The sequence below is a fragment of the Colias philodice genome, chromosome 7 (assembly GCF_061535455.1).
Source record: "Colias philodice isolate Cphi_HAF_F1 chromosome 7, ilColPhil1 Martin Lab GWU primary, whole genome shotgun sequence".
NCBI lineage: Eukaryota > Metazoa > Arthropoda > Insecta > Lepidoptera > Pieridae > Colias > Colias philodice.
The window spans coordinates 5,781,571-5,795,875 of NC_143092.1; the positions used below are offsets into that span (position 1 = coordinate 5,781,571).

Below are 14,305 nucleotides of genomic sequence, written 5' to 3' on the forward strand. Positions count from 1 at the left end.
CGAAAATATAACTTGTTTATTAGACTGGAAAGTGGAAACGCTATAAAAGCGTATTCAGAATATTTATGCATAGAAAGGGTCATGGGTTATGAGCAGTGCTAAGTTCGTTTGGAGAATATAAGTGTAGCCTGTAAATATTTTGGTATAGGTACCATTGCGTACCTATTATAATCAATGAATAAAAGTTTCTCTGTTCACTACAAATTCATAATAATTGTAAATGGAAAACATTGTAACACGTCCACTCCGATTGATTTGTCAACAATTTGTCGTCAATCATTCGAAAATGAAAAACACAAATATTAAATAAAAATACCTTGAACGCACGAACGAACAAATAGCGTGAAATATTTTAATACACATAAGCAATGGAATAATTTAAGATCATTTATTCATGAAACGCATACCGTATTGTGATGAGTCACTTAATCCAGTCTTTGAAGCGTGAATCTTTAGAAGCACGTGGGTTGTCTTTTGTTTAAGATAAATTGCTTGCGGCACGCAGTGAATTCATCACGCGTTCTATGTATGTATATGTATTGTATTGATAGACTGATAGTATGATAAATTTAAATATCAATTGATACGTTTTGAGACAAAAATCTGTTGGAGACCAAGTCATAAATGCGTTTTATTTTACTAGTTTCCTGCGGAAAATATTAAAATTAAATACATTTGAGTAGGTGGTAATAAAGAAAAAATATATAATATACCTATATAGTGTGTTGATTTTTTTTAACCATTAATAGAGTAGGTAACATTTGATTTCCGAAAATTTGAAAGAATGTACCTATTACGCAAAAAATAAATTAGTATTTAGTAAAAAGGAGTGAACATTTTTAAATAGATTCATGATTATTCATTATACTAATTAATTCTCAGCTTTTGATTCAACCGCTTGCAAAAATAATTAATACAATTACGCAATAATAAGAACTAATCGTTGTTAGGCGTTGCCTAACACAATCTTAGCTGAGCATCAGTCGGCACGAAATTTTGCGTAAGTATTTACATATAGGTATCTACTGCAATTTGCGTTACGTACTAATGATAGTGGAATGCTTTCCTACAAGTGAAAAACATTTTCAATAGACATAAATCACGACTTCAATTTATATGGTTTACGAAACTATAAATGTTACAAATGCGAAAGTGTGTTCGTTTTTCTTTCTAATACCTTGCGATTTTTTGTCTGGACAATTTTAGTATAAAGGCTCTATCGTACCTAGACGTCGCTAACATTTAGGAATCAATATATTTTTTAAACTGTTTCTTAGGAAGTTTATATAAAAACGCAAGCTTAGGCACACAATTAACTAATTTTAAAAGCAAGTTTTAAAATGAAGAAGATTCAGTTATTTATAAAAATATGGTAAATTAAATTGAACTTGCTCCAATCTACAATCCAAAAATAGAAATACCTACAGGTTGGGGAAAAGCGACTCATTTAATGTAAGTTGATTTATTCTATCCTATAATATTTATTTTAGTTCTTTTCTATATTCTCTATTCTATCATTTTTTATTCATTTAAGTCTACATAGATTTAAATAAGTATACGACATAATAATACATAGTAAGCTATGTGTATAAAAATATTCTTTATTAAACTCATAAAAGCATTTATATGAACGTTACAGTCTGGTAGAGGCTATGTAAAGTCGATTTCAGTTGAACAGGCCTAATTTCCTAATTGCTATGAAAATTATGCTCTATCTGTAAAAGGGCACGAGGGAGTTAATATTCATATGTAATTGCATATTCATGAACATAAAGACAATACACATATCTACCTCAAATGGGGGTACATTAAAATTGTTTTAATATTCATTAATATCTATACAAGTTAAAACCTTAGTTTTCAGTCACCAGAGCAGATAAAGGTTGCACAATTTTTCTAAGAGCTGAGTTAAATATTATCCAGTAATTCGTACTTTCCCTATTATTTCAACATCTCAGAAATATTGGTCGATTTCTAATATCCAAGCAAAATAACACCTAAACTGTCATAAAAAATAATCAGGCCAGACAAAAGCGGAACCCAGCGGCTTACAACTGCAGGTATAAGTAGGTACTAAGTACTTACATTGACTAGACTTTACGGTTGAATGCACAGGATTACTCGATGCGTATTGCAGTCACGTTCAGACGGTATCAAGCCATTACTGTCACCACGGTTGAACTGTGCGACTTACGAACAGGCTGGCCTAGAATGCTTTTTCGTTTAAAAATCTGGGCTTTCAAATGCTATAGATACTTACCTATGTCCGGATTTAATTGGTACACAGATAATGTTTAGTCTATTATTTTTATTTTTAAGAAATCCCCTTCATTTATATAGCTGAAGAATATAACGTTGTTTCAGTTTATATTTGCGAGTGTAAAAGACAGACAAGAAAACGAAATGAAAAATCCATATTGAACAATATTGAATTTTCATATTTAATTCAATCTTATTTAAAAATTATAGTCTGATTATTAATATGTATGTTGTAAAGTGCGATACGAGAAGCAAGTAATAAAAAATTCAGTTACTTTTATATCACTTTCTCAATTCAAATTATGATATAAGATTTTTGCTCTATATTTTAAATTATATTGTTAACAAACTGAATTTACGTAATTCAATTTTAACTCTTTCATTTTTTATATAATAAAATAGCTTAAATTAGTTTCTTTAACAAAAGTAGAATGCAATAAAAATAAACGGCCGTCCTATTAATAAATACACAAAATTAATATTCATGATATGGGTGGGGTTATTTGAATAACAGGATTTGTTCTTCGTCAGTTATCGAGGCACGTTTTATAGAGGTTTAAAACGTATTTCCTTTCTTAACTCCATGTATGTCTAGCGTAATGTTCACTATTTCCTTTTATTTATGTTCACTATATTAGCCGGCAGATAATTAATTAAGCTAATCACAATTATTAAATAAGAAAGTCTGTTTTCTTGTTTGTTCCGCTCTCTCGGTCCCACTGAAATTTTCTTAACGATATTCAGAGGTTTTGCGTGTAAAATTAATGAGATTATCTAATGAGTGGATATTTTATTATTAAATATTATTTGATGATCATAAATGAAGGTTCTATTGCTAGCAGTTCTTGTTTGAAAAACTAGCAAAAGACGCACGTGGTGTGCAAACTTTTAAGTTGGTAGGTAGTAGGTACCTACTGTTCAAAATGCTATAGAAAAGAAACGCTGTTCGTATTTAAGAATATTGTTTTTATTAATTCTGTTTCGACTGAAATATCTAACGTACAATATGCATGGAATGCAGTATTATATTTATTAGCTACGCACCTTTTTGTTTCATAAATATTATATGCGTAACCTTGGCCGTTATATTTTGCAATGTTATTATTTGAAGGCGAATAAATGTTACAATACGTGATATGTTATGAATACTGAATATACAATATTTGTAATAAACTGCCTTGATTTGAATAGAAAAAATTTAAATTCTATAAAAAAATGATAGAAAAAATGCAAATCCTGTACAGGCGATTGACAGATGAAAGAAAAAAATATGATATTGAGATTCATTGAACCGCGGTAAAGTTTTGGTCTACTTCGCATATCAGCATATATATGTTTGAAATATTAATTTTCTAGTTGCGTTTTCCAAGTGGATTTCCTTGCTCATTTCCGTAATGTTGTAACCGGGTATGTTATGGATACTTGATGTGAATTGAATTGTACATACCTATTTAGATGGAAATTTATTTTGGCGTGGTTTGTGTTAGTTTCGATTTTATTTGTAATTATTTATTCTTTAAAGTGTAAACTTGTATGATGTTAATTATAATCGAAGGTTCTATTAATACTTGAACTTGAAAGTTCTGTACATTACTATTTAAATGTTCTGCAGGTTAAATATTTCAAAATATTCTGGTACTTTGCAAGTAAAAAAAAAGTTTTAAAACCAAAATATATCTTTAGCGTCAAACATTACATTTATTACCATACACATATACATTATGTAATGTCATAAATTAATATGAATGATTTTTAATCAATAGACATCTTATCTAGATCTAAACAAGTGAAAGCCAACTAATAAATTGCATAATTTTTAATTATCTTATTCACAACTATAGACTATAGTTTAATCTATGCTTAACGCAGACAATGTCACCTATTAGCCCGGTTTACACGCACACTCTTTACCGCGTGATTGAGTGCGCGGGATTGAACGCGGGAAAGCACGCGCGCGCAATCGCGAGGGATTGTTTTGTCACGTTTTTTTGTGCACTTATTCCTTCGCGCGCGATTATTCGTGCGTTTTTGAGGAAAGAGGAAAGATTGTGCGTGTAAACGATAATCGCGCGCGATTGAACGAAGGAAAGCGTGGCGCGTTGGAGTGTGTGCGGAGTGGACGCGCAACTCGACGCGCAATCTCGTTCTCTCTGTCATCGTTTAAATGCTCGCTCTTTCCCGCGTGAAAGCCGAATCGCGCGCGAAAGAGCGTGCGTGTAAACCGGGCTATTGAACACGATTCACTGGCATAAATGAAAAAAAAAAAACACGATACTCTATTTAAAAAGCTAATCTAGCATAGACAATATCACCAATCTACAGAATTCTTTTTTAAAAGTACAACTCCAGTATCTATGGCACTCTACGCATAGACAATTTTCGCAGTAACATCCTGAACGGCATCACGTCCAATAAGGCTCGCTTCGCAGTTCGCGGTGACAACTTTTCCGCTTTCTCGACTGTAAACATTCCACGCTTACCGCTATCGATACCTCATTGAGCGATTACGTAATAAGCTTTGAGATTGTTGTTGGTTTTAATAAAATGTTTCTGACACAAAATATGTAAATAATAATTTTAAACAATACATAAACATTTTAAAGATAAAATAAAATAATACTTAATATAAAGGAGAAATTTAAAATTTAATTATTTCTAGATCGTTTTTTGTTTTGTATACCTACTTACATCTAGTCTGATGTTTTGAGAGTGTATAGTTGAAATGAAATTTGAGCTTTTTATTGACCCTAACGTTCATATAGAATCTAACACTCTAGTCTCTACGTGGTTGAAATTATTACTTTCCTTGGAAAGACGACTAAAGATTTATGTATTTAGATTATCTAGATCGCGCATTCTACAATGTGTAAACATGAGCATTTCCTCAATTCATTTGTGCATTTATTCTTTTGCTAATTTCTCTACAGTGACAGATAACTACAGTTTGTAGAGCTTTATGTGAATTTGTAATGCAACACGCGTGCGTTAAAATGTTGGTGAAACCATACTAAACATTGTAATAAAAATAAAACCATTTTCTCTCGTAAACTAAACACGATTTTTGCAATGTCAATTTCTAACATGACGTTAAAAGGAGAGTTCTCACGGCAAATGTTTTATGAACCGAAAAACTGTTCGTTCGCGTCGTTAAGCGGTAGTTGGATAGCCGAAAAAAGATTAACCGTCCTTGATATTGCATTTTATCTGGCTTTCTTTGCGAATGTTTCACACGATGATGACGGGAGCGATGTCTTTTAGTAAGAGATTTTCAATCATGCGTGTTTATGTATCCTTAACTTTTTGCTTGATTGTGTGTTTGTTAATTACATTTTTTCGGTGTGTGAAATTAAGATGGTTCCTCAATTCTTTCTCAATTTTAACAGAATATATTTATGTTGTAAATTCGCAATTATACACTAATAAAATAATTGAGAGATTTACCAAGTAATTTCATGCAAATTAATATTTCGCGATTAAAAATGAAGCAGTGGATTACTTTATTTTTGCCTTGGCCTACTTTACCCAATTTAAAGTATACTTAAAATCTAATTACCTATGTTACTAGTTTTATACATATGATTTAATTTAAAGTAGATAAAATTGTCTCTTATTCGTTTCTTAGTATAAACGTTATTTGTGAAAGTTCAAATATTTGTACAAGATTAAAATGTGCTTGCATCACTGTTTTCAGAATTATATTAAAGTTGTCAACAAAAAATGAAGAATGACTCGTTAGTAAAGAACATTTTGAAGTGAAACTTTTTAGGCGTGTTGAGTGTAAAATTTCAAGGTCGCGTCATAACAATACCGTCACGTCATGGAGTAAGGCGACGATTTTGTGTAACTTTGAATTTTGTCAAAAAAGTTTCACTTCTGACACGTGTGCTCGGTACACACGCTCTTTTTTTGTTGTTACTTAAAGTTATTTGAACTTTTACACTCACTTCATTCCACGGTGTTCAAGTAAACATTGACAGGATTGCGGTACCGTTTAAATGGTTTTCAAAAAAAAAAAACACTAAATTTGTACACCAGTCACGCCTTGTTCGAGCCAGAAGCGTTGTTTTAAAGGCCGTGACCATTCTGTCGGTTCTTAATGAACCGTGCACGGCTAATGAATGGTGTTACACTGTTTTGAAACCGAGGATGTTAGTGAATACAAAAAAGTTGTGAAACAACTGGTAAATATTGACGATAGTGAAAGTTTTATGGTTGAATTGTTTAATTGCAGTGCATTGCAATTTGACAATGTTGTACACAGATATTGTAATATGAAGGGATTTTTTATACTTTTTTTCAACTACTTACTACTATTTATATAAGATAAATGATCTATGGTAGATACAAGTCATTTTCTAACCCTGCATTTCGGCATTTCCTATTGGTCAAAATCTCTACAATATTAGTAGGTAGGTTTATAAGAGTTTAACGAATTATAAAACTCAAATTTCTTCCTTAAAAGACGGTATAAACCATTTATTTCTACCAAAGTGTCAATGCGAAATGTTTCTAAACACGGGATGTATTTATTGGGCGAAAACACAACATCGTCAGGCTTCTATTGTTTGGCCGCTACACCGAATGTGGTAGGTATACGTATCGTGATTCGTGACTAAAAACCACAATACCCCCGAATTTACAAAGCTAACATTTTCATTTGTTTCCTTAAACACTGGAAAATACCGCTGTATTTATGTTTCGTATCTTGTAGGTATGTTTCTGAAAATGGCTATGACAAAAATATTTTAAAGCTATGATTTCAAATAATAAGTAAATATTATATTTTTAGCAATTTAGCTATTCACTCATTATTAACTACAAAAGTGACGCTATATTTTTAATTGACAACTTTCCAAAAAAAGAAATTTCATGTGTCACAAGTTGTAAGAACACAATTTTGTAAGAAGTTAAATTATTTGTTAACGTTTTAATATTGTAAAATAGTATATTTTTATAGATAAATCTTAAAGTCACGTTACAGGAAATATTTTAACAAAATACCACTCACTTATACAACGAAAGCTAAACCTGAGTTACGAAATCATTACTGCAAAAAAGAAAACTTAGAAATGTTGTCAATTATTGCCATTGCATTACTATACGATACTTTAGCCGAGTTCGTTCACCTTTCGTTTTTATTTATTTTGTTACATGAATCCATCGTATTGATTACAAAAGTTTAAAAATTATCCAATCGAATACTGTAACAAATAAATAATACGAAAATTGATGTAAGTAACTGTGATGTAAATTCTGAAAAACATTTATCTAAGACATTTTAAAATGGTTTTTTACTAATAAATTTAATTAATTTTTATCAAATTATTTTAAAATAAATTTTCTTGATATTTAGTTTAATTAATATAACTAATATACATATCTTCTTATTGAATAACAGATAATTAATTGACCTGTTAAGGAGGGATGATAAAAAACATAATTTAAGTTGACAAACTTGTTTAATATGTATTTCGTAAAACGTAATACTTAAATATTAAGTAGAGTAGGTACATTATTACATATATATATATATATATATATATATATATATATATATATATATATATATATATAATATTTATCGTGAGGAAAACATGTTAAAGACAAGTAAAGTTAATAAAAAGTCCATTACATCATGGTCCACAAAAACTTGTTGATATGTAAAATTTATTGCCAAACTTAAACTGTTTGGTTACAAATTGAAATTCAAAATGGCTGACTTCTTAAATGTCACAAGAAACTATTAAGTGGTTAAAAAACTATTTATTTTACTTAATTGTATCCTTATATATATAACACACGTATATAAACACACATTTAGGAGTTAAAAACTTTGTAAAGGAAATACATATGCGAAATAAAACATGTTTTAGGTAATTACTACTAATTATGATATATGCGTTTCAATATTTATTTAACTATACTAAAAGCAGTATTCACTACATCGTTTCGGACTTTTTTAATTTGCATCCATTATATAATAAATACGAAATGCAGCGGATAGTTTCTTAGGCATTAAGTGGAAACAGGAAATAGGTGGTACTTACATAAGTCGTAACGCACAACTTACGGAGAGGCGTGTAATGAATATAGAAGGTATTGTTCTCAAATTTACTAATGTACTAACGAGCTTGGATTATTTGAAAATAAGTAACGTTTTGTTTTGCAATATACTGTAAAAAAGAATTGTTAACGAATGCTATTGTCTCTATCAAAATTGAGTAAAACTTAACTATTTCAAATTTATATATAAGCACTTTAAAATATAAAGATCATATTTATAAGCATATTGTTGAAATATTGAGAGGTATGGTATTGGTGATAAGGTATAGTATTGTTAAGGATAAGGTATGGTATTGTTTATTTTGTTTTAAATGTGAGTCTATGAGAGGAGTACAGTTAATTCACATCCTGTACACAAATCTGTAGAGCACAGCATAAGTGCTAATTTTATATTGTAAGTATGATAATTTTAAGCCGTTAGGTGACGACACAAATAATTCTGGTGACTTTTTGAATCAGAGAAAACTCTTTAAAAACATTTTTTCTTGATATTATAATCATAGAGGTTATCATTTATAGTACATGTGGAATAAACTTAATTTTTTATTACATAGCGTTATTCTTTATTATTTACTAGGTGTGCTCTGCTCCTGTTGGTCTTACTGAGATGATATATAGCCTATAGCCTTCCTCGATAAATGAACTATCTAACACCGAAAGAATTTTTCAAATCGGACCGGCAGTTTCCGAGATCAGCGCGTTCAAACAAACAAACTCTTCAGCTTTATAATATGAGTAAAAATGATTTTTCTGGTTTCATATTGAAAAAATATTCGCTAATTGCATAATCATTACTTTGTAAGTGGTTACGATATAATATTACTAACGATATGTATAATATCATAAGGATCAGCTATAATCGTTGAGTGACATCATATTCATGTGGCATCATGCTTTGATTATGTTTTGTGATGAGCTTTACATTTATAATTATGTGGTGTGTTTATTAACGAATTATACTTTATTGTATTTCTTTGATAACAATAAATTATTTACTCCATTTTTTATTATAATAATATGTCTACACTAAGTAGATGTAGAGCTCACTTGGATATAGTATATTTATACTAGCTGCGCTCCGCGGTTTCACCCGCGTGGCTCCGCTTCTGTTGGTCTGCCCATAGCCTTCCTCGATAAATGGGCTATCCAACACCGAAATAATTTTTCAAATCGGACCAGTAGTTCTTGAGATTAGCGCTTTCAAACAAACAAACTCTTCAGCTTTATAATATTAAGTATAGATTAATTCCTTTAATTAAATTGTAAACTGACGCATGATATACATAATGTGACAACTATTAGTGAGTCAAGAATAAATAAACAATTAATTTAAATCACTCAACAATAAAAAGATTCACACGACCAATACAATACGAAGAATGCTGCAGAAATAAACATCCATATTAATAACAATTTATCTATTGACATGGAAAACAAGTGGCATTCTCAGGAACCGAATGCGTAAAATTTACACTTTTCCTAACATATCGAGTGTCTACTTTGTATTTCGTGATAGATAACTAACATTCACTGAGTTTATTCGTTCCGCATAACTTCATTGGAAACCGTTCGTACCCACTAACTTCTAAAGTATATAACAGAACACGACAAGCCAGTCTTGTGAATATTAGAAAGCTATACATACAATTAACTAATTAGTGAACGTGCTTGATTAATCTTTTTAATCGTACATGTTTTTGTGTAAAAACTTCCCTTGACCATTTAAACATAATCGCTGCAATTATGCCAAATTTTACAAACATCTGTTGAATGTATTGTAATTTTTTTGTTACACTTCGACTACATTGTAAACGAGATTATTTAATAACTTACCTGAATAAGTGTGTTTTTTATGATATCGTTAAATTTATGAAAAAATAGATTGAGTCACAATCATGCTGCTAAGTATAGGTAGGTATTATACAATTTGTGGTAAATATTTATAGATAACTTGCAAAATACTGAAAGTACGAATTTGAAAATGAATTCAAAATATTTTGCTCTGGTTACATCACGTGAGACGTTTACATAAAACAGGCGTTTAAAATTATGTTTATACGACATACTTTTTCAGTTATTTTGTGATGTATCAAAGACGATGTTCTGAATCTAAACGATGTATCGAATGATTTACGACGGTCCCTATATCAACATCATCTGGCATATAAACCTGTTTGGAATTCTGTATACACATAGAATGTAGGTTATTCAAATTCACTAGTAAAGCGCTTCTATAACATGATACGCCAGCAATTTTCACGATACATTTTCACAGTTGCATGTTTAAACCGCATGTAGGCCGATCGTCCGCGAGAAATCGCTTTTGTAAACAGATTTAATGGCATGCAAAACTTTGGGAATGCGGGAAATAGACATAGACTATAGAGTTAAGACGAATGTTATGGGTATTGCCATGGATAAAATATATTCTTTGCTTTTTACAGAATGTGTTTTTAAAAAGAAAAAATTAAGGATTAAAATGTGAGTGTGATTGTTCTTTATTTGAAATGTTTCTTTTTTTTTAATCATGTTTAAGAAAATACACGTACCTGGATGATGGAAGAATAATATTCAGGCATTTCCTTTTTTATAAGATACGGAGATATAAATAAGATATTTTGCTCTGTAGAGAAAATTTCATAGAATGTTTTTTTTATGATTGTGCCTAGTGTGGGATTTATTTTTCACAAAATCTTATTATGTTATAAATTAATATACAAAATTAATACATATTATAATAAATAATTTGTATTCATTTAATTTATTCTAAAATAATGTAAGCTAGATAAACCTAAACCAATTTTATAACTATATTACTGCTTTTTTATACTGGTTACCTATACATATCTATAATTTATATGTATTTATTTAAATTTACATATCACTTCACGTTAAATATAAAACTAAAAAAGATAAAAAAACTTCATTATACCCCAAAAAGGTTCGACTGCAGTCAATAACTTAAATACTAAAGCTGGTTCAAACATCTGCCTCGTCAAGATTTATAAAAAAAGAAAAGATAATAATTATGCATCGCTGTCCAATCAAAAACACCTTGCATTGAAAGTCTAAAATAATAATATGCAGTGATAGAGTAATTGCAAATTTAATTAAAGTGCTATTAACAAATGATTATATTTATCACTGTTTAAATTGAATTCTTGTCTTAATCTATAAAATATGTACAATTATTTACGGTATTTTCATTATTTTTCACACATTTTTCAGGATTTATTTTTCACAAAATCTTATTATGTTATAAATTAATATACAAAATTAATACATATTATAATAAATAATTTGTATTCATTTAATTTATTCTAAAATAATGTAAGCTAGATAAACCTAAACCAATTTTATAACTATATTACTGCTTTTTTATACTGGTTACCTATACATATCTATAATTTATATGTATTTATTTAAATTTACATATCACTTCACGTTAAATATAAAACTAAAAAAGATAAAAAAACTTCATTATACCCCAAAAAGGTTCGACTGCAGTCAATAACTTAAATACTAAAGCTGGTTCAAACATCTGCCTCGTCAAGATTTATAAAAAAAGAAAAGATAATAATTATGCATCGCTGTCCAATCAAAAACACCTTGCATTGAAAGTCTAAAATAATAATATGCAGTGATAGAGTAATTGCAAATTTAATTAAAGTGCTATTAACAAATGATTATATTTATCACTGTTTAAATTGAATTCTTGTCTTAATCTATAAAATATGTACAATTATTTACGGTATTTTCATTAGAACTTAGCTGTATATTCTTATGAAATGTTACTATAGTGTGTGCAAAGATATCATCATATCTTATACTAATATTATACATTCAAAATGTATACGTACATAATTAACAATCCAATCAGTGTCCAATAGTTGATCCAATTAAAAGTCAAAATCACAAAACAGTTTTTTTCCGTCCACACTGTCCACTAATAAAAAAATTAAAAAAATAAAATTTTAAATTTGGAACTGTAGCCGAAGAGTGCGCGTCGGTCTTACGATAGCCGGCGTCCGGACGAGCGTAAGTATACTTTCAAACTGACGTCTAAAGGTGTATTCTTATTTCTTTGAAGCAAGCCGGAGCAACGAACATCGTCTGCCTTGTCAGGAATGCTGTACTGCAACCTCAGCTAAACTATATATTTCTTTACATGGCTAAACTGGAATATATACTGGAATACAAAATGCAAAAAGAGTTGTCCGCTAATATCCGCATGTTTTGAAAACGCCATAATGGGCATTAGAAAAACAGCTGTAAGGGTTAGCAACTCTTTATTTTTAATCTTATATATAAAAATGAATCGCAAAATGTGTTGGTAAGCGCATAACTAGAGAACGGCTGAACCGATTTCGATAATTCTTTTTTTATTATATTCCTTGAAGTACGAGGATGGTTTTTATGTAGAAAAAACGTAAATATTATGTACCACGGGCGAAGCCGGGGCGAACCGCTAGTACATAATATATTCAATCATTCTGTTATAAAATAATTATTAATTTTACATATTGTAAGGCAATTAGGTCTTGTATTGAAAATATTTTTTTTGCACATTCGTAATTTTTTTTTGACGGTGATATTCATAATAGCATCCGAAACTTGATAGAGATCAGTTTTAAATCACAAACAAACATGTGTAACATTCAACTTTATAATTAATAGTAAAAAAGTTTGCTCTACATATTTGCAAATAGAGAAAAAAAACATGCCATACTGCTTTTACTAATTTCGTTTGAAATAAATTGCAATAATTTATTAATTACAAAATCGACTTTCATAAATCATCCTGAAGTTTTGACGATGATGCATCGAAACTCGAAACCGGTCGTAATTGTAATTAATAAATTATTGTATTAATTGCAAATAAAGTAAGTGGTACTTACTTGTAATGTTTTATATTAAAGTTTATGTAACACTAGCTTCCGCCCGCGACTCCGTCCGCGCGGATGTCGGTCTTCGCGTGGATGGTTTATTTCTCCATTTTGAGTAACTCTGACAGTAACATCTTATAAATATCTATTGGACTCAAATACTGCTAGGCCTATAATAATACCCAACGTGTGTTCGCTGTTCTACAGAACAACGTCTATGGATAAAACTGAAAAATTAAGATTATTTTTTTTTCTTCGTATTTTTTCAGAATAAAAAGTATCCTATTTTACGCCCAGGATAATAAGGTATAATTATACCAAGTTTCATCGAAATCGAACCGTTAGTTTTCACGTGATGTCTTCACATACAGACAGACAGACAGACAGACAGACAGACAGACAAAAATTTTTTTAATCACATATTTGGGTTAGGTATCGATCCAGTAACACCCCCTGCTATTTATTTTTTCAATATTTTCAATGTACAGAATTGACCCTTCTACAGATTTATTATATGTATAGATTTTTCCAGGTGTCATGTACAGGAAACCTTTCTTGCTGGACGAGAAGTATTTATATATAAGAATTCCTGTTTTATTTAGTACAAGCATATATCCGCGGGTTTGCACGCATCGATTTTGTTTTTTCAAGTGGTTGGTCACTATATTTATTCGTAATAATTATTTGTATATTGAATATTAGATTATGTACGACAAATAAATACTTTATAATTATTGAGATATTATTTTGGCTCATTAAATAATAAATCATAAAGAATCAATGCCATTTCATACGCTTAAAGCTCATTTTGGAAAATTATTTAAAACTTAATCTAGGAGTAAAACCGTGTAGTTAGGTACCCGAAAATACCTGAAATGAAAATATTAATAACGTTTTTCTATATACATTTTCTAACAGATAATCTTCCTGGTGTGAACAAGGCCCATTTCGTAGCGGTCCATAAGAGGACTCAACCATTATGGCGTTATACCAGGAGATGCTTTTAATTTGCAGTACATTGACCTTTTTGAGTTTTGCCGAAGGTAATTTTCAAAACTAATATTTTAAGAAATATCCTTGTTTTTTAGGTATATCAT

At 29.9% G+C, this 14,305-nt stretch overlaps 1 protein-coding gene across 1 annotated transcript in view; it reads right to left on the reverse strand.

Annotated features, from left to right (window-relative positions):
• LOC149487078 (uncharacterized) overlaps nucleotides 1-12,391 on the reverse strand; it is a 39,808-nt gene extending 27,417 nt beyond the window's left edge. The window contains exon 1 of the mRNA XM_089697302.1: nucleotides 12,183-12,391. The gene's annotated coding sequence lies outside the window, so the exon portion shown is untranslated. The remainder of the gene's footprint in view (nucleotides 1-12,182) is intronic.
• Nucleotides 12,392-14,305: the final 1,914 nt, after the last annotated feature.